The 22,695-nt window shown below is 43.8% G+C and overlaps 1 pseudogene; it reads left to right on the top strand.

Annotated features, from left to right (window-relative positions):
* The first annotated feature begins 16,861 nt into the window (after nt 1–16,861).
* Nucleotides 16,862–16,971, top strand: LOC132492837 (U6atac minor spliceosomal RNA; annotated as a pseudogene).
* Nucleotides 16,972–22,695: the final 5,724 nt, after the last annotated feature.

Genomic DNA, 22,695 nt, shown 5'->3' with positions numbered 1-22,695 from the left:
GCTGCCAAAGTGTTGCAATCTCTGCTGTAGTGTTTAAAACTTGGGTGTTTCTATTCAGTGAATTAGTCCCCTACCCCTAACATTACTGTGAGGTTGAGCTCTATAGGGTTGACCAGTTGTTCAATTCATCAAGACAAACAAGGAGGATCTGATTTTGGATTTAATATTGTCATTTTATATGCATTAAGAACCAAGAAGTGCCAAGCCCAGTGCTGGTCCTGTGGAGATGGCTAATATGGAGAGCAGGTTTTCCTCCTTCCCTCCCTCCCTTCCTCCTTTCTTCCTGCCTGCTTTCTCTGTTTTTCTGCCTTTCTCTTTTTTTTTTCCTGCTTACCTTAGGTCCTACTCTGATCCTTTTTTTCTCTTTTATGTCCTCCATGTAATCAGCTTTGCCCTGCACTCGACATGCACCACAATCCAGAGTTACGGAGATGGATGGATACCAGCCAAGCCCCCAGATGGGGGAAGCACATCTGAGCTAAAGAGAAGCCTTAGCACAAGGATATCTGAAGGTTTGTGTTGCCCAGGAGCTCTCACACATCACTTGTGTCCCCAGACATAGGTGGATTCACAGGCAAGCCAAGCGTGCCAGCAAAGGGTGTGCACATGACAGAGTCCCACATGCCACACAGCCTGTGTTATGTTTGGGTCATAGTGAGGAGTTTGGTGTAAATGGAACATTCAGTGTGAACGGGAATCTGAAACGACTTGCCACCTTGCAGCTAACAGGGGGAGAAATCTGTTTGGCGTTAAGCTAAGGACAGGCATCCCAGCAAAGCCTGCCAGGCTCCGCAGACTCACCTGTGACCCCACAGGCTCTCAGACGCTCTCTGGCCTTTGCTTCGTGACCTACACTGCCCTCGACCTATGGCCTTCACGGCACACTGCTGGCCTCACGGCTTTGCTGGCATCTCTTCCCTCCCCGCCCTTTGGACTTGCTCTCACCCACGTTCAGAGGCTGTTTTGTTCACACCACACTGCAGGGTCTGTCTCAGACTCAGCATGAGGGTCATTAGGAAAAGGCTAGAATGGTTTCAACCTGCAGCTACGGCGTTTTGTTACTCTAGCACTTCATTCATACTGATGAAGTCCAAACCCTCAGCCTGGGATGGCAAGGGCCCCTGTGCCCCCACTGGCCAGGTCTCCAGGACCGTTTCTTACCTCTTACCTCTCCCCTCCACTCCTTGGTCCTGGCATGCCAAGCCCTAGGCTGCTTCCCCCTCCCTCGCCCCAGCAAAGCTTCCCCCTGACCACGCGGCGTTCCCATTGTCTGGGACACAACTTCTCCAGCTCCTTCATGGCCCTCCAAACTCTGCCTTAGAAGGTGGGGGTGGGGTCATCTCAGAAAAGGCCTTCAACAATCTTGCACCCTGGTTTTCATCCGCAGAGTGTGGGCTGAACCTAATAACTTGCTTCTAATTAACAGAAGATGGAAAAGATGATGGACCCTCACTTCTATGACTTGATTGCAAAGACTGTGACCCAGTCTTGCATGTTTTGATGAAGCAAGCCTGCCACATTGCAGAGGCCCACGTGGCAAGGAATTAAGGTCCTTGGTCCAACAGCCTGCAAGGGACTGGATCCTGCCAACAATCATGTGACCTTGGAAGCAGCTCCTTTCCCCAGGCGAGCATTAAGATGAACATGGCCCAGCTTGGCTGTAGTTGACAGGACATCCTGAAGCAGAAGATTCAACTAAGATGAGCCTGTGTTCCTGACAGTACAGAAACCATGAGGTAATGTGTGTTGTTTTAAACTTCTAAGTTTTGTGGTAGTTTGTTATTCAGCAATAGATAACCGATACAGAAGGCACCTGCTGTGGAAGCCCACCTCCCACCTCTGTCACGAGACGTCCTCTCAGTCAAGCTCAATGTCCCTCTTGGTCCTCCCAGAGCACTCTCTGTGTACCTTTATCATCATATTCGATCCCAATTCTGTAATCATCTCTTTATAGAGCTCATCATGTAATGCTCCTTTGTGTCCCAAACTCCTAGCATGTTTCCTACTCATGAGTAAGGACCAACAGATGTTTGCTAAATGAGTGTGAAAAAGTTGGACCTAAGGTGATGTGAGGTCACGGGAGATTTTTTAAATTAACATTTTCATTTTGTGATAAACATGGATTCACACGTTCTTGTAAGAAATAACAAAAAGATCCTGTGTACCCTTTACTCAGTTTCTCCCAGTGGTAATATCTTGCAAAACTATAGTGGTATATTAGAACAGGAAATTGACCTTGATACACTCCACACTTGTTCAGATCTCCCCAATACACATCATATGACTCATTTGTACGTGTATATCTGTGTGTATCTAGTACTATGCAATTTTATCCTAAGTAAGATCATGTATCCACTACCACAGTCAAAATAATAAACATCTCCATCTCCACAAAATCTCACATGTGGTCCTTTTATAACCACACCCACTTTCATCCCACTCCCATCCCTGACTCCAGGCACCACCAATCTGTCCTCTGTCTCTATAATTCTGTCCTTCAAGAATGTTATACAAATGGAATTACAGGGTCTGTAACTTTCTAGGATTGTCTTTTTCACTCAGCATAATTCCCTTGCAATCCATGCAAGTTGTTTGAATTTTTATTAGTGAGTGATGTTCCACTTACTACTTTATTTCTTTTTATTGCTGAGTGATGCTCTATGGTAAAGAGATACCAGTTTAACTATTCACCCATTGAAGGACATTTTGGTTCTTCCCATATTTTGGCTATTACAAATAAAGCTGCTACGAAAATTTGTTTGTAGGTTTTTGTGAGAACATGTCTTCATTTCTATTAAATAAATGTCTATGTATGCAACTGCTGGATCATCTGATAAATGTAGGTTTAATTTTATGAGAAAATATCAGTTTAATTTTATAAGAAAATGCCAATCTGTTTTCCAGAGGGGCTGTCTCATTTTCCATTCTCACCAGAAACATCTGAGTGATTCAGCTTCTCTGCATCCTCAACATTTGGAATTGTCACTTTTTATTTTCACCATTGGGATAGGTACATGGTGATGTCCCACTGTGATTTCATTTTGCATTTCCTTGATGGCTAATGATGTTGGCCATCTCATTGGCCTATTTGCCATCTGTGTATCTTTGTCAGTAAAATGTCTATTCAGATCTCATGGCCATTTTCTAATTGGATAGCTTGTTCTTTTCACTGTGGAGTTTTGAGAGTTCTATATATTTTCTAGATTTAGTCCTTTGATAGATTTGTGTCTTCTCCCAATCTGTGTAAAGTTTATGTTAAGGCTGACTTTTTTGTCTGTGGATATCCAGTTGCTCTAGGCCATTAGTTGGACAGACTGTTCTTCCTCAATGAATCCCTTCTGCACATTTGTCAACAATCGTTTGGGCTTACACATCAGTCTTGGTCCAAACAAGAGATAGAAACCAAGCAGTATGTTAAACGGGAGAAGTTTAATACAAGAATTATTAACTGTAATAAAATAATAAGTATAGGATATACAGAAATCTATATGGTATAGGGCTTCTCCTAAGGCTGAAGGAGAAACCCAAAGGAGAAACCCAAAGAAGGACAACATCGGAAGGTGCTCAGACTTCCTTGAAGAAGGTGTGGTTTGGCCACCAAACTGCAGAGGAGCTCATTGGTTTAGCCAGACTGGAGTTGCTGGATAATTCAGGCACCCCACCCCACCCCCAGAGTGCGATGGACAGGGAGCAGGTAGTCGGCACCCAGTGGGAGGGGCTGGCATGGGGTCTGTAGGCTGGAGGAGGAGGACTTTAGGGCAGGCAGACTGCACGTGTCGTGGGGGCAGCCGCCTCTGCGTGCCTCCTACAGACCCCAGGGGCTGCATGGACTCCAGGGGCTGTGTGGGCCTTGCAGAAGGAGCCCTGGAACACAGGTGGCTGCAGGCAAGCTGCCCACAGGCTCTCATGTCTGTGTGGAGAAGGCTGCCCTTTAAAGAATGGCCCAAATCAGTTCTTCAGACAGAAACACAATGACCGAGAAGGAATCCTGGGGCACCAGGAAGGAAGAAAAAACACTGGAGAGAGCAGAAATATGGGTAAGTACAATCGATTACCCTTCTCACCAGTTCATTAAGTCATATTTGACGACTGGAACAAAACTGATAACACGCCAACCCCAACATTCACTCCAGCCATGCTCACCACATCTCGGCCGCCACAGGGCTCCTGCTGCATTTGAAGGCAGAGGGGCTCTGAAGCCACCTGTGTCCCCATGTGTGGTAGGACACTACATCTGCAGGACTTTGAGACGGGTGAGATGATTGAGGGTCTCTTTGGAGGGGTTCACCTTGGGGGGTGGCCCTGAGTGTGGGAACAGCAGGGTGACCATCGGAGCAGAGGCTGCCAAGGCCAGGGTGGCCTCCAGGCAGCGAGGGCCACTGGGGACTAGACCCCCAAATCCGGGCCAGACCCCAGATCCTGGCAGTTGCAAGGGAAAGACACAACACTAGTCCCCAGGCGTGCCCCCCCCCCATCTTGCCACTAGGAGGGAGAGATCAGAGCAGCAGAGGCTAGTGGGTGCTGCAGGGCCAGGAAACCTGAGGAATCCTCTCCCTGCCTCTTCCTTTAAGCCATTGAAGGCAGAGGTGGGGAGAGGGAACATCAGATTCAGGGCACTGGACCTCCAGTGCTCTTACCAGTATGGAAGGCCCAGCTCTAAGGGGCTCTTCCCCACTTATACATGAGTGGAGATTCTCCAGGAAGACCGCGCTCTTTGGAAATAGGAGTTGTGGGTCGAAAACCTTGCAACATGTACGTAATTAAAATAATACAATCACAAAACAAGAAGACAACAAAACAAACCAGGCATTTTTCAGGAACACATGGAAGGTCTCTAGGAGGAAAGTTATGAGCTGAAACAGGCTAGCCACACTCACCTGCTGACCTACTAAAAAAAAAGGGTTTAATTTCTAGCAAAATTGCCAACTGGGGCTCCAATTAACCCCTTGTACTCTTTCTCTATGTCCTGTTAGACAAACAGTAAGAGGAGAAAGAATTGTGCAAGCACTGGCTAGGTTATATGCTGTGGCTAATTTTGTTTGTTTTTCAGAAAAGTATATGTTGGCAAAATAAGGATCTGGGAGCTGCAACCTAAGAAGGAAATAACTGGTTCCGCCACTGCCAAGGTCTGCCTGGAGTGGGGCGTGGACCCTGATGTGTGGGCCCGAAGGTGGGGCTGAGAGGCTCAGGAGGTCGTCTGGAACACCAGCCTTGAGACATCCAAAGCACTTGAAAGTGGAGAGCCTTATCTGAAAACTCTCCTTGTTTCTCTTTCTGGGGGAGGGCCTTCTACAAGGAGCAGGCCAGGGACTGGAGAATGCAACAAAAATCTTTAAGGAGGAAGGCTGGAAAGAAAAAACAAATGAACAAACATTTCAGGGGCATAATTGTAAAAATGCACTTTCTCTTCATTTGCCCAGAAAACATTTCCTGAGCTCCTCTGGTTGCAGGCTCCGTGCAGGCCTGGGGACAAGGGCACAAGGTCAGCCCGAGGCTGCAGTGGGAGGGCACAGAGAAAGCACAGTCAGACAAGAGAACTTCGGGGATCTCAGAGCAGCCTCTAGGGCTGTGACCAAGACGCCCAGCTAGCTAGGGAGCACAGGAAAAGAGACCCGAACGTGCTGGGAGCAAGGAGGAGGCCGCGGGTGCCTCGAGGCTTTGGCAGCCCCAAGGGGGGGTTCCTCGGTGGAGATGGACTCTCTGGGGTGCCACCCGTGGGCGGCACTGATGCAGGGCGGCATGGCCAAGCACGGGGGTGTTCAGAGTGTGCATGTGGTGGCCACAGACAGGCTCAGAGGTGACAGGACATCAGCAGCACTCATGGAGTCCTCCCAATTACTCCCGTTCAGCAAGTGGGTTCCCTACGTTTCCTTTGGCAGGAAGCTGCGTGAGGGTCTGAGAGAGGGGCGAGTGTAGGGCCTGCAGGCTGTCGGGAGAAGCAGTGGGTCCTGGAAGAGAAGGGAGGCGTCGGAGTTGTGTAGATTCCTCTTCTGCGGAGAGCGGGCACGGGCCTGGGGCCGTGCGAGGATCTGGGGGCACAGGGAGGACGCGTGCCGCGCAGCCCATGTGGGATCTGCGCCTGGCAGAGGAGGGGTCAGGAGGGGCAACCGCGGCGCCACCCTGAGCAGCGGGAGTCCCAGTGCAAGTGCCGCTTGCCAGGGTGGGTGAAGGGAGAAGCGCAAGGCGGCAAGGATGGGACTCCGGCTGCATCCTGTGGGCCTAGTAGGTAGTCCCGGATGCTGCGAAAGCAGTGGCTTAGGCGCGGGGGGTGCAGAAGGCGGTGGGCAAGCGGAGGCTTCCCGGAAGCGCGGCTGTGACTGGGAGCGGGGGAGATGGGGGGCCGGGTGACAAATGGAATTGAGGTCCGCAAATGCGTGGCTTGTGGGTGGAGGGCCAAAGGCATAGGCCACGTGATGGTTTTAGAGAAACAGGAAGGGAGCGGGCAAAGGAGGGGGGTTCACAGCTCAGTAGAAAGGCCCATCAGGAGCAAGGACACGTTCTCCAGAGGCAGTCGGGACTTGAGGGACATCATTCTGCGTTTCGTGCTGAGATGGAGGTTCAGTCGGGTAATCGTGTGCAGTTGCACAGGTTGGGAACCGCACAAGGGGCCTCATCATGGCGAAAACCCATCATTCCTGAGGGAGGTGATCTGGATTTACATCGTTTTATGACACAAAGGACCTCCTAATCAACATAGAGTCACGTATGGGCCAGGAGCCTCGGATGTCTGCTGAGTGGGAAGGAAAGAGGCAGATGGGGACTTGAAGGAAGAGCTAAAACGTGGAACTTACGGGAAGAAATGGAGAAAGGAAAAGCCTTCAGCAAGCAGTGAACGTTTTCTCCCTCTTTCTCTTTGCCCAAGTGGTTCCAGGGATGGCCCGTGACTGTTAGCATCCTAGAATATTACCACAGAAGCTGTGTTCAAGGTCCACTTCCCCAGAGACAGAAAGTAACAAACAGGAAAACTTAGGTCTGGACCTCTGCACTCATAAATGTGCTGTTTGAATAAAACCTGACAAGCCTGCCTAATTTTTTATGAAGTATTTAATTCCCTAAGCATTTCAAAATACTCAGCAAAATTATTTCCTTTTACCCGTGTCAGATTGTTTTTATTTTTTAAGTACTGATGAAACACAGATAGTGGCAACTTTTATTTAATCCAAGTCCGGAAGGACTCACTGCCAGCCCTCAGCCACCAGCGCATGCAGGACTTAGGGCTCTTTAGCAGCATGTTCACCAGGTTGACTCAATGCCAACCACCTTCCCCTCACAAAATGACACAGTGCAGCCCTCAGGCTCTGCTGAAACAGGAGCTTACAGAGGCAAATTTTGAGCTGATGTGGGTGAAAGAAACAGCCAATACACATGCTGCTGGCTTCTGCTGAAATCCATGGCCTATCAAGGAATTATGTCCTCATAGGCTCCTGTGCACCAGCTCAAATCCAGGCTTATTAGTACAGTGATAATAGGTCACTCCTGGAGCCTTCAATTGAGGTAGTGCTTTTTGAGTCTACAACACAGCCTGGCATGGAGGTCAATAAATATTAGCAATCATTATTACTTATTTCTCTTTGGCATTCTCCAATGTGTCTTACAGTTATTATGTCAAAGAAAAGAAAAAGCTTTACAAAACGTAACACTGCTGGGCAATGACATTGGGGTCTGCTGTCCTGAAATCTAGCTCTAGTCCTTGTTCCCAGGCAGATGCTGAATCTCTGTGCACCTATGAGATGGTCTAATAGCACCTCCACCACCTGGGAGGCTGTCAGGAGGATGAATCCAGACAGTAAATACAAAAGCCCTTATACCCCATTAGGCCACACACATGCATGGAATAGGGGTACAAATCCCATCTGGAGCGTGGAATCGGAATTAACCCAAGATGATTAGCTTACCTTCCTCTAGTTCCAATAAAAGTGTCAGGTAATAAGACACAAGAGCATACAGTCACAGTGAGAACTAGGAGAACAGGAGCACTCCAAGCACTGGACAATCCTGGACCTTCATGGGTCCCTCTAGGCACACTCAGGATATCCTCCAAGTAGAATTCCTTCAACTATGACTCTGCAAATAGGGACTCTGTTATCGCCTCTCTCTAGTGCACTCAGAACATTGTGATGAGCTCACCATGGGATCGGCTGCTAGGATCCCAGATTGCTCTTTCCTGTTATCACTGATGTCCTGAGCCATCTCCCCTCCATCGTTAATGGATGACCACAGGAGAAGGACTCATGGGTCCTGGGCCACTTCTATGCCTGGGTCTCTTCCCCTGGGTCAGGAAACAAGCAACATCAAGAATTTATTCCCCTTGTGGAAATAAATGGCACAATAGGGGGAATTATAATGCAGCAATGCATACCCCGATCCTGCCCTTACCAGCTGTGGAGGGCACCCTGGGAGCTCACACTCCGGCCTGACCCTCAGAGCAGCCATACCCTGTTCTCCTGTCTTCATTCTCATCTCCACACCCTGGTCAAACCTAATCTCCATTTCTACAATTTCTTTTCCCCTGGCCTCTGACCCACTGGGCTGTGCAAATGCCCCCCAGGCTCTTTTCTTCCACTGTCCCTGCAGAGAACGCACCTCCTGCCTTCTCTCCATGAGTCTTCTCTACCTGCCTCTCCCTCTGAAACCTCTCTGGAAAAATCTGCACTGTTGCTACTGTGTTCGTTCATTCCTGTGCAGCCATGTGGTGTGGGACCCACCTTGAGGGCTGTAGGGCTGATGCAAAGAATGGGAAGTCAGACCTGGGCTGTGAATCCCAACCCACTTGGCAGTTATGTGCCTTGATAGTGGTCTAAACCTCTCATTTGTTGAGAGCTCCTTAAAATTTTGACGAGGTGCTTTTGTCTTCATGTCACCGTGGCTCAGGAAGGGACTTTGTAGTCTTGTAGACCCTAAGAACGGCATGGCCGAGTTCACGCCCAGGCCTCCAGGCCAGAGCCAGTGCCAAGTCACTTCTGGGCAAATTGGGTGACTTCTGTCTTGGCTCTTCCTGTATGAAGTGTGGTGGCTGCCACTACTTAGAATTGTCATGAAGAGCAAGTGTACATCTCTGCCCACTGGATCATGGGGTGGTTGGGAAATACATGTTTTCTCTGCTGAAGAACAGGATGGCTCCCTGGCACCCAGAGCCCAGCCTGATAGCTAAAATAGGTGCCAACCAATATTTTTTTTTGACTGATAATATAAGCAGAGCCCTAACACAGTACCTGTCAAAAGATGGACATTCCAGAAACTACAGTCATAGGAGGAGGCATTTATATACATGCCTAACCAAGTTGTTCACCATCTATCTGTGGGCAAAAAATTTTGCCTGCCTTTTCAGTAAACAAAGAATGTTGACTGCCATTCCGGTAAACAATGAATTATGCCCACCATCAAGCCCTCAGCCACTGCAACGACCCCTGACAATGCACCCTGAGGGGATTCAGGATGGAGACAAACTGGGTACTGGCCCCAGATAGTTAAAATGCATATCAAAGGAATAATTTCTATGAGCCTAGACTCTTACATCTTCCCATATAGAAAAGTACAAAAATCATTAATTTGAGATCTCTGTTTTTAGTGTTCAGCAGCAACCTTTTGATGTTTGACTACATGTTTGTTTGTTTGTTTTTTCAGCAAAAACTCCTATATATCCTGACTCCTTCTTTACCTCTTCGGAATAGTCCCTCAGATCTATCTGAGAGGCTGCCTACCCGGGCTATAGTCCTCAGTAATGTTCCCGAATAAAACATAATTCTCAACTTTTGGTTGTGCTTTTTTTTTTTTTCTGGTGGACATATCTTCACCTCATTCCAACAGTCTATGGTCAAGGACCCCCAGAGCCCAGCATGAAGACTGGTTACACTTGTCACTCACACTTGTCTGTGCTGCTGAGGAAGGTGGTAGCCACATAGAAGGCAAAAGAGGCACACCAACCCCCACCAAAAGACAAAGGGCTTGGTTCTCTTGCTCTGCCCATTGTACAGATGAGGAACCTAGGGCTCTGACTGCTTAAGTTGCCCACAGACATGAGAATTAAATGAATCCCAGAATGTTTCCATTGTCTAACACACAGTAAGCACTAAATAAAAGTTTTGATCTTGTTTATTTGGAAGAATTATTTGTCCTTACCCACTGGTCCACAGGGCCACCAAGGAGGTGAAGTCACCGAGTGCCCTGACACCCCATGGTAGACAGGACGCCAGGCGCCCGCAGTCCCAGTCTGGAATTTCTCTCTTCCACACTAAGCAATGCACCCCACCTCCGAAACATCTTGAAAGTGGTAGTACTTGCATCGAAGCAGAAAACAAAGAACATCTGGAGGTTCTTCCTCCTTTCCAAGCACAACACAAGCTTCAATTTCTTTCCTTTTTTTTTTCAATTTAATAAGAGAAAAAATATCCCCCCTAAATTCCTAGGGGAAATCCAGAGACAATTATTCCCATCATATTTTGAGGAAGTCTTGAATCCTTCTCTGGTAGATATTGGATTCTCAGAAGGCAACTGACCTTCTGCAAAAGCCATTAGGACAACGTCATCTGAATGAGGTTTCCAGAATGAAATACTGTAGCCCCACCAGGCAGAAAAACAAACTCAGCCATCAGAGCCCACAAACAGGGCCTCACCAAGCACAGACACACAAATGTATCATACATGTGCAGCCAAGCCTTCTCCGAGCTTTCCAGGAGCATCCACAGGTCCAGAATGCCACACATTTCCACCCCAGCAGGCCAAGGTGAAGCTCAAAGGAATGTTTCATTTCCTGAATGCGTCACCTCCTTTCTGGTAGGAGAGAAGGTCCATGCTGGGATACATTCCCAGGGCTGCTTTGGCACCACAGGAAGACTTTCCTTAATAATGGCATGGGAATGAACTCACATTTGCAGATGATTCTGGATGATTTACTCTATTTACAGTTGTGGGAAATGAGACTTGGAGAAATAAGTAACTTGACCAAGTCCACCTAACTAATAGGCAGAACCAGAAGAAGAACCCGAGTCCACCTCAGAGCCCATGCCCCCCATCCACAGCCATGTGGGGGCCACTTTAGCACAACTTCCTGTCGCAAGCCCCCTCTAATCCATCACCCATTTACACAACATTGCAGGGATAGTTTGGAAATTCACATCTGATCTTTCACTCCCTCCCCTAGACTCTTTGGGTGATTGCTGACTAAATAAATCTTTTGTGGCTCACCACTTCCAAGACTAGGTCCACACAAACCCTCCCAGAGCAGGAAGGGGAGGGATGGTCCACATCCCATATGTCTAAATATTTTAAAGCCCTGGTCCCAGACCAGGCCTCAGTCCAAAGGAAACCCCAACCCAGGAACTCATACACATGCATGTGGACACGCCAGTCTGTACCTCCAATTTCTGTGCACACACATATGCTCAGCCACCCCTCAGGCACAGGGGTGCACATTGGAGGGGTGGTCAGCCCTCGGGATGTTTGGACAGAGAATTCTGGATGTTTAGAGTACCCCACACATGATCTAGAAGGAGGAGTTCAGGTCTCAGGTGGATACATCCTCTTGGCCTGCTGAAGGCCTCTCTGCAGGAAGGAACCCGACAGAGCAGGACCTGCATGGGCCCTCTAAGGACCAGCGCTGGCCATGACTCCCTCGTGCTGGGCTGAGGGCCTCACTGTCCAGGCCCATATCTCCGGTCCAGCCATGCCTTCCGCTGCATGCTACCAGCCTTTATAAGCCACTTACAGTTCTAAAGAGTAACATCTGCTTCATGTCCCCATGAACACATTTGCCATGACCCACCTGCCTATGATTCCCCTCACCGTCTCACCTGCTGATCCCCCAACCTCCAAAACTCCAGTATGGTTCTTACCATATTGTCTCACAATTATTTTACAGTCTGTTTTCTAGACCAGATGAAAATGGATGTCTTTGCTTTGCCCACATCCCAGAAAAAATGAAAGATATCAGCTTCTGTTTGAGTCACAGATGCCTAGGAAAGAGAAGGGTCAGAGCAATGTGTGTTTAGATTGTCTTCTCCCAAGCAGACCCCAAGCCAAGGGGACCCCAGCTCTATAGCATGTTTTTCTAATCTGCGAGAAATGTGTGAATTTCATTTAGCATCATACAACAAATACACATTGGGCACTTACTACGTCAGACCCTGTCTGGACACTGGAGATACAATGGTGTAGACTATCAAGACATACACCTGTATCCGGAACTTATACTTAGTGGGAGCAGACAATAAAACACCAATTACCCGTACCCGTGTGAGCACAATATCACACGTTGACACGTGCAATCCAGGGATCAAATTACAGTTGGATAGAGTAAGCTTGAGTGGCTGCTTTGTCCTGGGAGACCAGGAAGCAGAGGTGACATCTATACTGAGCCCCAAATGCCGAGCAGGAGACAGTCATGTGCACAAGAGTAAAGGTTCAGAGGCGGAAGGAGGGGCCAGCAGTAAGTGCTGGTGATAAGAGCTCAGCATCTCCAAACAAATGCACCTGTGAGGTCACAACTTGATGAGAACAAGGGGAGCAGGGAAGAGAGAAGCTTAAGGAAGAGGTCAAAGGCTAGCTTCTGCTGGTATGAAAGTGGGTAAGGAGATTGTACCTTATTCTACATCTGACCAGAGCTGGTGCAGGCATTGAGTGGGGGAGCCATAGCCAGTGAGTTATGTTTCCAAATGATCATCCTAGCTGATACATAGACAATGAACTGTGAGGCACCAAAGGTCACTACAAGATGACTCATTAGTTCAGGGACTTGTCCAGGATGGTTGAAACGAAGATACCCAGATAGAGAGAGTTGGTTAGGTTTTAAGAGTCTCCTCACCAGGACTCAGTGATGGATCTTAAGGAAGGGATGAGGTGTCAAATGTAACATGCGGATGTTTGATTTGAACACCTAGCTAAACAGTTACAAGCCAGTACAGGCAGGGTCCAGTTCCTGGAAGGCTGGATTAAGAAAAAGGCAGGATAACCAGGCCAGAAGTGGAGGTAAAATTTCACTTTCTGAAATCTCATTTATAATTTTGTCTTTTGGAACTAAAACTCATTTTTCTATTGACATGATAAAAGGTAGTAAGGCTCCAGGCCAACCCATAAATGCCAATTTAATCCACAATGCACTGACCATAGGACTAATGAGTCCACTGCCAAGGGACCGGTGCTTCCAAGGAAGAACATCTAGACTTCCAGTGTGGAGTCCTGGGAACATAGTGTTAAAGAAAACCAGAGCCAGACAGATGTGAAAGAAGTGAAAGCAGATTTTATTCAGAAATCACTGCAATAAAAGAAAAGAGGTCTCAGTTTAGAACTGGGCTCAATTCCAGGTACATCATGGACAAATGGGGATTTATAGCCACGGAGCGGGGTGGTGGACAGTGGATGGAAAATTACTAATAGGAAGAATCACAAGCAAGGGAAGATTCTGGCTAAACCAAATTGACAGGAATGCTGATGGCATGCCAGGGTGATCAGATATCACCTGGGGGATGGAGAAGGATATCAGATATTGAGGGTGATCAGATATTGAGGGTGGGAGGTTCTGTCTAAACTGACTTAGCAGGAGTTTTGCTAAAATTGGGCAATGCAAAGGCAGACACAGAAGTTCAAAGCTGAATTCTACTTGGGAAGGGTGTTCAGAGGAGTCTGGCTGAAGTTTAGTCAAGGAGAGTCTTTTTCAATAGCTCACTCCTGTGCAGAGCCCCCGTTCCCTCTGAGGCCTGGATACAGCAGGAGGGTGAGACTGGGACTCCAGAAGGCTGGTGGGGAGAGGCTGCTGCAAGAACTCAGCAAGAGGAAGTGACTGACTTGGCCAGGAGAATGCAGGGGATGTGCCTGGGCCTAAGGATGGGTTCTCAGGGAAGGAAAGTACACAGGTGATTTTTCTCCTTACCCACTGTAAGAGGATGTTCCCCCTTTGCAGACATGAAATACTAAAAGGTGAAAATTGTACAGAGACTTTTTTAATGGTGTCAGGGCAAAGTGATCTAATCTTTTGGAGAAAAAATTGTAACATTTTTCAATATTCACAAAAATTTTATTGCCCTGCGATCTAGTAAATTTATAGTTTACTAGAAATCTACACCAAGGAAATAGTGTAAAGAAAAGAAAGGTAGCAGTCATTTACTAATTTCTTTTTTGTTTTGTTTTGTTTTTCTCTCTTTCACTTTTTTAATAGAGGTATAATTGATATATAACATTCTATTGGTTTTAGGTGTATGACCTAATGATCTGATACGTGTATGCATTGCAAAATGATTACCACAATAAGTCCAGTTACCATTCGCCAACATACAAAGTTAACTTTTAGGATTCACTCTCTTGGCAACTTTCAAGTATGCTCTGCAATATTATTGATTATAGTCAACATGCTGTAAATTACATCACCCTGACTTATTTATTTTATAAGTGGGAGTTTGTACCTCTTGACCCCCTTTCCTTCCATTCCCCAAACCCACTTCCCTCTTGCAGCCAACTACTCATTTCTTTATTCAACAAGTTTTTATTAAACCAGGCTCTGTTCTATGCTCCAGAGAGATGGAAGAGAACAACAACAATTTCCTGATTTATTGAGATTCTATTCCCATGCAGGATAAGCAAATATGTAAATAACTAAGTAACCTGTACACTATGTTAGGTGGTGATAAGATTTTTGGAGAAAGTAAAGAAGGACTTCCCATTCACTAGGATGGAATACCCACATCCATCTTCCCTCTTAAAATTAAAAACCCTGGAGAAAACACAATAGCAAGCATTGGGAGATTCTGAAAGGTGGAAAAAGAAAATAAACTGCCTAGGGACCACAGGTCTTGAGGTGTGCCATGGAAACAAGTTCCCTGGGTTTTTTTATTGCAGACTTTATATCCCACACAGAGAACTATAGAAGCCTCCAATCTGGGACTGCCAACAGACACAGATAAAAAAGCTCCAAGAAAAACCTGTTCTTCTGAAACATGCATTTACCATTTAACTAAGCAATTATACTCTTGGGCATTTGTCCCAGAGAAATGAAAACTTACGTTCACACCGAAACCTCACACAAATGGTCAGTGCAGCTTTATTGTTAATGGTAAAAAACTAAAAACAACCTAGATGTCTGTCAATGGGTTAAATAAACTCTAGTACACCTATACGTTGGGCTCTAAGTCAGCAGTAAAAGGAACAAACTATTGATACAATTAGGATAAATGTCCAAGGAATTATGTTGAAATAAATAGCCAATGCCAAAAGATAACCTGCTATATGATTCCATTCATATAACATTCTTGAAATGACAAAATTATAGAAATGGAGAACAGATTAGTGATTTTTAGGGGTCAGAGATGGGGTCAAATGAGATGGGGAGATGAGTGTGGCTATAAAAATGTGACACTGGAGACTCTTGGGGTGATGGAAATAATTCTGTTCCTTGTCTGTGTTAATGTCAATATTCTGGTTGTGACATTGTACTGCAGTTTTGCAAATTTTTACCATTGGGGGAAACTGGGTAAATGGTATACGGAATTTCTCTATATTATTTCTTACAACTTATTGTGAGTTCACAATTGCCTCAAAATGAAAAGTTTAAAAAAGGAAAGGGGGATAGTGAATGTTAGGCCAAAGTGGAGACAAAAGGTCTCATGGAGCAAGTGACACTTGAGCAAAACCACAGAGGAGAGGGACCCAACCAGGAAATCATCTGGGGAAGAGCATCCCAAGAAGAGGAACAAAAAAGGGTAAATTCTTGTTTATCAAAAAATAAAGAGGGGATAGCATCTGCAGAATGGTGGGCTAGGAAGCTCCAAGCTCTCATTCTTCCAAAAATATTAAAAACACAACTAGAGACTGTCTGAAACAACTTGATACAAGCTCTGGAAAATAGTCAAAGCTTTACACACCATGAAAACACCCAATCAAGAAAAAACTACCCTTATTCACACTTGCCCCACCCCCTTCTCAGCATGGCAGTGGCCTTGGTTTTGAGAAGGTGGAAGCTCAGTTTCCAGTCCCCTTCTTCCATCAGAACTGGAGGGAGATGAGCAGATGTTATTTGCCATCTACTGTGTACAGCTGTTCTAACCAGTCTGGGGATACTTGAAGGACTGCTGTCAGGTGCTCATCTGTTTTGCATAACTCAGAATCCAGGCAGGAAAAGTGTCAGGAGTTGCTCATAAAACTACAAGATGGACATACAATAGACTACCTAAGGCATAGAGAAGAAGCTGGAGTGAGACTTTTTGGGAAATTAAAGTATTCAAAAGCAGTCATATGTATGGCAGAATTTAGAAAGCCATTCACATGCACAGGACTTTTCTGAGAAAACCTTAAGATTTCACCTGGATTGATCCCTAAACCAAGCGATATAGGCATGCAAAGACTGGAAGAGGTGGCTGTTGTTCTCTCTCTCTCTCTCCCCCTCTGTGTGTGTGTCTTTCTCTCTCTCTCTCTCTCTCTCTCTCTCTCTCTGTTTTTTCTTGTTGTTGTTTCTTAGTTTCAATTCCTGTCATTAAAGGAAATCTCTGTCAAACATTAGCTGAGCATGAGTTAAAGGAACAGAGAGTTCAGTGATCACACACATCAAGGAATAGTCTTTGTATAATAGTTTGAAAAATTCTCAAAACAGACTAACATAACCTTCAATGATATAAAGATCAAACCTTGGAGAAAGAAGATAATGTGATTTCCAAATTTACTGCATTATAATGGTCAAATGGCAAGCTTTGAAAAAAGAAATTACAAGGCATAATAAGAAACAGGGAAGCACTGCTCATTCTAATGAACAAATTAGGTTGAAAGAAATCATTCCTGAGTAAGCCCAAAACATCAAACTTACTACACAAAGACTTTAAAACAAATGTTTAAAATATGCTCAAAGTGCTAAGGAAAAACACAAAGAACTGAAGGAAATCAGCTGTTATCTGAAAGAAAAGGTTAGTTTTCCCTTGATGCATGGAAGAGGCCTTCAGGCCTGACAGTTTAAGACACTGCCATCTACTTTGTGACATCTAAATATGGTTAAAAAAATAATTTTAAAAAGAATGGAAGGAAATCAGGAAAATGATGTATAAACAAAATGAGAAAATCAACAAAAGATGGAAATTTTAAAAAGGAACTGAACAGAAATTATGGAGCTAAAAAGTACAGTAACTAAAATTAAAAAATTAACTAGAGGGGTTCAAAATCAGATTTGAACAGACAGAAAAAAAGTTTAGTGAACTTGAAGATAGACAATTAAAATTATCAAGTCTCAGGAACAAATAAATAAGTAAACAAATAAATAAAGAAGGAAGAAAACTGAGGACGGAACTTATAGGACAATATCAAGCAGACCGAAATGCATATTATGAGATTTCCGGTGGGGGGAAAGATGAAAATGAACAAAAAAATAGACAGAAAAATGACAGAAAACATTAACAAAATGCGATAGTAAGTTCTTACCTATTAATAATTACTTTAAATGTAAACTGCTTAAACTCACCAATCAAAAAGCACAGAGTAGCCAAATGGATTAAAAAAAAAAACACACAGGATCAAACCACATTTGTCTACAAGAGACTCATCTTACCTTTAAAGACACACATAAGCTGCAAATGAATAGATGGAAACAAGTATTTCATGCAAATAGTAACACAAAGGAAGGAGGAGTAACCATACTAATAATAGATAAAATAAACTTTAAGTCTAAAAGTGTCATAAGACACAAAGAAGGTCATTACATAATACCAAAAGAGTAAATTCAAGAGGGAGATATAACATTTATAAACATACACACTCAACATCAGAAGACTTAATAATATAAAGCAAATATTTATATATCTAAAGACAGAAAGAGACAGCAATACAATAATAGTAAGAGACTTCAATACCCCACTTTCAATAATAGATAAATTATCCAGACAGAAAATCAATAAGGAATCAGTGAACTTGAATCCTATAGACCAAATGAACCTAACAGACATGTACAGAACTTTCCACCCAACAGCAGAAGAATACACATTATTCTAAAGCATATTCATAACATTCTCCAGTAGAGATCACATGGTAGGCCACAAAACAAGCCTTAACATATTTAAGATCATATCAAGTACATTTTTGACCACAATGTGATTTCTTAATTTATTCGTTCTTTGAGTGTGTTGTTTAATTTCCACATATCTGTGAATTTTCCCATTTTCCTTATGTTACTGATTTCTACTTTCATTCTGTTGAGATCAAAAAAATAGTTGGTATGAATTCAATCTTCAAAAACTTTCCTCAACTTTATAGTGGTATAAATGACAGATTAAAATGTATATAATTAAGGTGTCCAATTGATGTTTTTATATACATATACCTTGTCACCACAATGAAGTTTATTAACTTATCCATCACATCACATAGTTACCTTTTCCTGATGAGAATACTTAAATCTACCCTCTTACCAAATTTCAAGTATACAATACAGTAGTGTTAACTATTGTCACCATACTGTACATTAGACCTCCAGAACTTATTCATCTTGCATAACTGAAAATTTGTAATCTTTGACCAACATTACTCCACTTCCCGTTACCCCCAAGACCCTAGAAACCACTATTCTACCCTCTGGTTTTATGAATTGGACTGTTTTATTTGACTATAGATTCCATGTATAAGTGGCATCATGCCGTATATTGCTTTCTGTGGCTTGCTAGTTCACTTAGCATAATGTCTTCTAGTATTATTCTTCTTGGGAAAATTGACATGATTTCCTCCCTTTTAGGCTTAATAATTCACACACACACACACACACACACACATTCTTTATCCATTCATCCATTGGTCAACATTTAATTTGTCTCCATATCTTGGCTATTGTGAATAATGTTGCAGTAAACATGTAGGGCAGATATCTCTTGTATCAGGTGATTCTAATTTCCATTCCTTTGGCTATATACCCAGAAATGGGATTTCTGGACCATATGCAATCCTATTTTTAATTTTTTGAGGAACCCCATACTGTTTTCCATAATGGCTGAACCAATTTCCATTCCCACCAATAGTGTATAAAGGTTCCCTTTTTCCCACATTCTCACCAATGCTTGTTAATCTTTCATCTTTTGATAATGACTTTTCTAACAGGTGGGTGATGATATCATATTGTGGTTTTGATTTGAATTTCTTTGATGATTAGTGATATTGAGCATCATTTTATATACATGTTGGCTATTTGCATGTCTTCCTGAAGAAACTGGTTGATATTCTAGTCCATTGCTCTTTTTTAAAATGGATTATTTGGGATCGCTTTTTTTGTCTGTTTGTCTGTTTGTTTTTGCTTTTGAATTGAAGGAGTTCCTTATATGTTTTGGATATTATCCCCTTATCATATATACAGCTTGAAAATACTTTCTCCCATTCCATAGGTTGCCTTTTCACTCCATTGTTTCCTTTTCTGTGCAAAAGCTTTTAAGTTTGATGTAATCTCACTTGTCTATTTTTACTTTTTTTTTTTTTTTTTTTTGCGGCACAGGGACCTCTTGCTGCTGTGGCCTCTCCCGCTGCGGAGCACAGGCTCCAGACGCGCAGGCTCAGCAGCCATGGCTCACAGGCATGTGGGATCTTCCCAGACCGGGGCATGAACCCGTGTCCCCTGCATCGGCAGGTGGACTCTCAACAACTGTGTCACCAGGGAAGCCCTGTTTCCTGTGCTTTTGATGTCATATCCAAAAAAATCATGCTCAGGCTAATGTCAAGATTTTTCTCTATGTTCTCTTCTAGTAGTTTTATGGTTTCAAGTTTTATGTTTGTCTTTAATCAATTATGAGTTGATTTTTGTGTATGGCATGAAATAAGGGTCCAGTTTCATTCTTCTGTATGTAAATACCCAGTTTTCCCAACACCATTTATTGAAGAGACTATTCATTCCCCATTTTGTGTGCTTAGTACCCTTTTTGAATATCAGATATTAATAAAACTAAGATAATTTTTGAAAAGACAAACAAAATCAACAAACCCTTAGCTGAAATAAGAAAAAAAAGAGAAAACACTCAAATAAATATAAATAGAAATGAAAGAGGAGAAATTACAGTATCCATTATTTCAAGTGGGATATTGAAATCCCTTACTATTATTGTATTGCTGTCGATTCCTCACTTCAGATCTCTTAATATTTGCTTTATATATTTAAGTGCTCTGATACTGGGTGTATATATATTTATAATTGTTGTGTCTTCCTAATGAAGTGACCCTTTATCATTATGTAATGACTTTTTTTGTCTCTTGTGACAGTTTTTAACTTAAAGTCTATTTTATCTGATGTAGGTATAGCTATCCATAATTTCTTTGTGTTACCATTTGCATAAAGCATCTTTTTCCATTCAGTTACTTTCAGCCTCGTGTGTCCTTAACTCTAAAATGCATCTCTGATAGATAACATATTGGTTAGATCTTTTTTTTTAAATCCATTTGACCACTCTATGTCATTTGATTGGGAAATTCAATCCATTTATATTTAAAATAATTATTGATAAATAAGGACTTACTATTTCCATTTTGTTAATTATTTTTGTCTGTTTTTGCACCTCTTTTGCTCCGCTCTTCCTCTCTTGTTTTCTTTTCTTCGCGTTTCACATTATTTTACATCCATTCTTCAGTCTTGTCATTTGGTCACTACAAGATGACTGTCACAGCTCTAATTATCACAACCTCACACAAACATCTCCAAAGGTTGAAAAAATAAGATTTGGAAAAGGAGCTCTTCTTGCATTCCTTTCCTCTTTCATCAGGGAGGAAAAAATTTCTAGAAATCCTCCAATAGATTTCTCCTTGGATTCCACTTGCCAGAACTGTGTCACATGGACATCTTTAGCTGTAAAGAAAGCTAAGAAAGTTAATATCTGTTATTTTCAGATAAATTAATATCTGACATTTCCAACGTGAGCTAATAGTAAACTATGGTAAACATAAAACCAGAAACAAATTAGATGTAGGTAGCAAACCCTAAGTCTACAGTTGCTCCCAAAGTCCACCATCTCAATTTTGAGATGATTTTTTGTCTATTCAGGTATTCCAGTGATGAAGGGTACAATCACGTTGATTGTGGAGACTTAATCTGCTTCTCCTGAGGCTGCTGGGAGAAACTTCCCTTTCTCTTCTTTGTTCGCACAGCTCCTGGGGTTCACCTTTGGATTTGGCCCCACCTGTGCATGTAAGTTGTCTGAGGGCATCTGTTCTTCGCTCAGACAGGACAGGGTTAAAGTAGCATCTGATTAGGGAGCTCTGGCTCACTCAGGCCGGGGGTGGGGGTGGTGGTACAGAATGTGAGGTGAGACTGCGGCAGCAGAGGCTAGCATTACACCGCAACAGTCTGAGGCTTGCCGTGTGTTTTCCCAGGGAAGTTGTCCCTGGATATTGGGATCTTGGCAGTGGCAGGCTGCACAGGCTCCCAGGGGGGTGTGGGTAATGACCTGTGCTTGCACAAAGGATTCTTGGTGGTAGCAGCGGCACCATTAGCATTTCATGCCCGTCTTTGGGGTCTGAGCTGATAGCCATGGCTCATGCCCATCTCTGGAGCTTGCTTGGGCAGTGCTCTGCCTTCTCTGGGCACACGGAGCAGGAATGCCTTCTCCTCGCACATCCCAAAACAATGTTCTCTTGCCTCTTTGGTAGGTCCAGACTTTTTCCCTGGCTAGCTGTGGTGCACTAGCTCCCTTCAGTCTGTCTTCACTCAGCCAACCCCAGTCGTCTGCCTGGGGCCCTCCGAAGCCTAAGCCTCAGCTCCCAGCCCCCACCCACCCTGACGGGTGAACAGACAAGCATCTCAGGTTGATGAGTGCAGGTCGGCACCGATCCTCTGTGTGGGAATCTCTCTGCTTTGCCCACTGCACCCCTGTTGCTGCACTCTCCTCCATGGCTCTGAAGCTTCCCCCCTGCCAACCCCCAATCCCTGCCAGTGAAGGGGTTCCCTAGATTGTGGAAACTTTTCTTCCTTCACAGCTCCCTCCCAGAAGTGCAGGTCCCATCCCTATTCTTTTGTGTCTGTTTTTTCTTTTGTCCTACCTGGGTATGTGGGGATTTTCTTGCCTTTTTGGAAGTCTCAGGTCTTCTGCCAGTGTTCAGTAGGTGTTCTGTAGGAGTTGTTCCACAATTAGATGTATTTTTAATCTATTTGTGGGGAAGAAGTTGATCTCCACGTCTTACTCCTCCGCCATCTTGAAGGTCTCCTCTTTAATTTTTTATGCATGGCTTTCTTTAGTCTTTAAAGGTAATTGTGTAATTATAAAAGGCAGTGTAGATGCATATTTCTGTTTTTCTCTACTGTCTTATTTAAGAAACAGCTGCATAAGACAATGTGTAATGAAGTGTGAATACATGTTACAGTATAAATGAACGTTGAAAACATTAAGCTAAGTGAAGGAAGCCAGTTACAAATGACCACATATTGTATGAGTCCATTTATATGAAAAAGCTAGAATAGGCAAATCTATATAATTTGTCTGCTAAATTTGACATTTGGGCCCTCTCAGAGGCACTTTCTGTTGTTTGATTTTTTTCCTGTGTATTCACGTTTTCCTGTTTCTTTGCACATCTTAAAATTTTTTAGTGAAAATCTAAAATGAAGATAATATATTTTCACAATTCTGGATACTGACAACCCCACCCCCACCCCCACCCCAGTTTACCAGGTCTTGTTGTTTCTACTTGCTTGCTTATTTGTTTAATAATCTGGCTGGAGTATTTTACTGTAATCTATTTTCACTCTGATATCACTTCTCCAGGGCACTATCT

The sequence above is a fragment of the Mesoplodon densirostris genome, chromosome 6 (genome assembly GCF_025265405.1).
Source record: "Mesoplodon densirostris isolate mMesDen1 chromosome 6, mMesDen1 primary haplotype, whole genome shotgun sequence".
Taxonomy (NCBI): domain Eukaryota; kingdom Metazoa; phylum Chordata; class Mammalia; order Artiodactyla; family Ziphiidae; genus Mesoplodon; species Mesoplodon densirostris.
This window is presented reverse-complemented; position numbering and strand designations above follow the sequence as displayed.